The sequence below is a fragment of the Petaurus breviceps genome, unplaced genomic scaffold (genome assembly GCF_028583685.1).
Source record: "Petaurus breviceps papuanus isolate PSGF00001 unplaced genomic scaffold, PetGlider_PUasm1.0 90977, whole genome shotgun sequence".
NCBI classification, from domain to species: Eukaryota; Metazoa; Chordata; class Mammalia; order Diprotodontia; family Petauridae; genus Petaurus; species Petaurus breviceps.
In genome coordinates, this window is record NW_027187391.1 from 20,003,375 (window position 1) to 20,007,548 (window position 4,174).

Sequence of the window (4,174 nt, forward strand, 5' to 3'; positions counted from 1 at the left end):
AGAAAAGCCTCTTGTAGGAGGCGGTATGTGAATTGAGGAAGTTAGATATTTGAAGAGGTGGAGATGAGTAGAGAATACATTTTAGCACTGTGGGTTCTAGAGTGGGGAGGAGCAGCTTGTGTAAAGGAGATAGAATATCATGCATGAGGAGCTACGTTCAAGTAAGTCTATTTGGTTGGAACATAGTGCAGGAAGGGGAGAAATGTATAAAAAGCTTTGAAAGGTTGCCTGGAGCCAGATTGTAAGATTTAAAAATGCAAAATAAAGGAATCTTTATTTTATGCTAGAGGCAACAGGAAGCCATAGGAGATTATTGAGTAGGGAATTCACATGGTCAGACTTTGCTTTAAGAACAGTAATTTTAGCAACTGCATGGAGGATGGAATGGAAAAGAGGGAGAGGCTTGTGATGAGGAGGTGATCAGAAGGATGTTGCAATAACAGCAACAAGAATGGATGAGGGCCTGAAGTAGGGTAGTGATTGTGCAAGAGATAAGAAGGGGACAGATGAAAATGATGTCATAGAGGTAGACAACTTGTCTTGGCAACTGATTAGACATGAGGAGAAGGAACTAATCATATTCCGGGGATAGCTTTGTAAACTTTTAGGGAAAACTAGCCTAAGTCATGTTGGAGATGGGGGAGGTGAGGAAGAAAGGAAGGAAGCAGAGAAAATACTGATGTTAGTCCTGTTACTTACCACCCCACTACATACCATTACACACAGATATATATGCATCCTGATCTGAGATTTCAATGGTGTAGGGAACTCTCAATAAAAAATCTTTCTCTATCAGTGCAAATTGCCAACACTTCTACAACTGATTTTCTCAGAAAGTCATCTGGTACACTAAGAAGTTAAGTGTCTTGTCCAGCCAACATGTGTCAAAAGTGGCATTTGAAGCACCATCTTGACTCCAAGTTCAAGATTCTATGCACCTCTTTCTCTACAGATAGTGATTTAAGGGTTACAAAACTCTCCTTCAACTTTCTTTACACCTCAGTCGATCCTCAAAAAAACAAACAACAACAAAACCAAACCAAAATAAAAAAACAAAAACAAAATCCTGTGAAGTAATGTCAGACCAGGCCTTACTTGGACTAGTCTGATGCTTCAGTGATGGCATTAGAATGAAAGGAGATACATCTAGAGGGTCTAGCAGTTAACGAAAAGAAGTTTACTTGGCTATAGAAGGGAAAGAATATTCAGCAAGAAATAAGTGTTGATACAGTTGGACACAGTTTCCTGACCTCATCATTGGATGAATTGTCTCACGTCAGAAAAGTATGTCAAGCCTGAAAGATAAACTCCTACTTCTCATGGACTGGATTTTGTACTTAGGCCATCAAAAAGTTGTTTCAAATGTTTGAACCTTAATCCAATGGATCACTCAAGTTTCAGGAATGATCTCAATAGGATTTAAGGAAAAACTTGTCTAGTCTGAATGAGGTGCACGCTATTCATACCACAAGTAGGTACCAATTGCAGATAAGAAAACTGAGGCTTTGGGAGGTTAGATGATTTTCCCAAGATCATACCACTCACAAACTGTAGAATCCACAAGTCAACGGCAAAAGGCATCTATTAAGGTATGCAGGCACTGTGTTTTGCCATGGAAATACATACAAATACAAACAGAAAGAATAAGACTCCCACTCCTCAAGATTATATGTTAATGGTGGAAATCAACACATAATACAATATCAATGTAGGGAGGGTGTGAAGGCACTTAGAGAGGGCGAATAGTAGAAAAAGATGTGATTAGTCTAGGATTCTTCCTTAAAATGGAGGTTCTGGGAAGAGCCAGCCAGTCAGAGGAAGAAGTGCAAAAGGGCACTTCCAATATGATAAATAGTCCAGGGGTGGAATGATCTTCCAGGGTGAAGAAGTTTCTATGACAAAGCTGAGAAAGTCAGCAGTGAATTCTGAAGATGAATGAAATAAACTGAGCCTCCAAGAGATTAAAAGATTTTCCCAAGTTCACACAGCTCACATAGTTAGAATCAGAAAATAATTCCTGCCAGGATTTCTGACTCAAACTCTAACTTTTGTTTGACTAAACCACCTTTGAGAGAATGCTGGACCTGAAGTTGGGAAGATTCATCTTCCTGAGTTCAAATCTGGCCTCTAAAACATAGTAGCTATGTGTCCCTAGGCCAGTCACTTAACTCTGCCTCATTTTCCTCATCTGTAATATCAACTGAAGAAGAAAATGGCAAACTGCCCCAGTATCTCTGCCATGGAAACTACAAACAGGGTAATGAAGAGTCAGACACAACTGAAAATGACTGAACAACAGCTGAACATCCCCCATAGTTCCAAGGATAACAATCTAAGACTGATATAAGCTTGGGGTTGAGGATAACATTATATGCTGAGAAAGTCAAATTAATTCTACTTTTAATTGATCCTATGCTGCATTGATTTAACATTGTAATAGACATCTATATCAACAATCTTTCTATATATGTTAGCTAAGCTTTCTCCCTCTAAGCCAGTTTAAATGCAACCTGTCCATAAGTCATTGTAATTAAATGAGAAAAAAGGTTATCTACCAATATACCTTTAGCTCCTGGAAAAATTCCAGGAATTTTTTTTAATCTTTAAAGACCTACATACTGACCTGGTATATTTCCATAAGATATATTGTCCTTTCCTTGCCCATTATCTCCCTAACAAATCTTTCAGCTGGGGTGTTGGTTAACTCAGGTTCACTAATAAGGTCTTCAATATGCAGACAGATCCCACAAATCAGTCAAACATTCCTTAATGATAGAGAGAAATGGTTACTAACTCCATGTAGGTGCCAGTCAGCATTGCTTGATAGAACCAGTCATATTGTCCTCACTCTGTAATGCTGTAGTACACTGTAACCAATCACATTGACTTCCTCACCTATCCAACTATGTTCTTTGTTCTATGCTTCCCTAAAATCTATTTAAAAAAAAAACATTGCTAACCCTATAACAGGGTCTTAGCTCTTCTGGGAAAGCTAAGAATCTATTTATTGATAAATTCACACCTTATCAATAAATTGAATGTGCTTAGAACTTAGTGCTTCAGTTTACCTCAGAATTTAAATACAACAATACATATGTAACATGAGCCGATTTCTAATAAAAATGTGTGGGACAAGAATGACCCTTGCCCAAAATAAAATAAGCAGAGATATCTCCAAATAGAGACAGGAAAGATTTATTTAATTATTTCTTCTTGCAAGAAGGGTGGTCTCTCTACTAGAGGCAGTCTAGTAGGAGAGGCAAAATACAAAATACAAAACTTGGTCATGTACCCAAAAGACCACCCCTTTCCCCTCTCCCTTGTTCTGTCCTGTTCCTGTTAATTAGGAACTGAGGTGCACAATCTTAACTGCAAAAATCTTCTGGCGTTTGCAGATGAAATGTCAGTAATATCAAAAAGCAGAAGGTACATGTCTAGCAGACATGGAAACAGACGAAATATGTCATCAGTATCTACTTAGATATGAAAGCAGAAGATAAATGTTCTAATATCGATATAGATATGAAAGTAGACAATATTTTATGAATCATGGGGATTTTAGGACATGGTGACCTGCACGTAGACTAGTAAGGATGGGCTGGGCCAGGTTAGGAAGGCTTTAAAAGTCCAACTGAGGATTTTATATGTGTTCTTTGTTGACCTACTACTTAGCACAATACCTGTCACATGATAAATTTTAATTGCTTTATTCTACAGTGTCCAATCTGAAGATCATTCTCCTTGTTGAAGAAGGGATGGCGCAAAATATGCACTGAATAGTTCTTATTTCTAATTATTGTCAGTGAACATTAAATTATTCTCTCAAACCAATAGATGTGTTTCTTCCTTCTTTCTCATGTTACAAATAGACCTTCCAAAAGTCCCTTTTCATACTCCTTAAGCATTTCTCTAAAGCCTCAGAAATTTTCACCATTTTTCTTTAAGGCACTGTTCTTAGAGTTCCATGTCATGCTTTGCAGTTCATCTTGGGCAATTTTTGAACCATATCTGTAGAATAGTGCTCAGTTTCAGCTGCTCCGTTTGAAGAAGGACAATGATGAGCTCAAGAACGTCCTAAGAATGGTGACTATTTCCTGTGTGGAGCACTTGAAGGAGCTAGCAATGTTTGTGTGTGTGTGTGTGTGTGTGTGTGTGTGTGTGTGTGTGTGTGTGT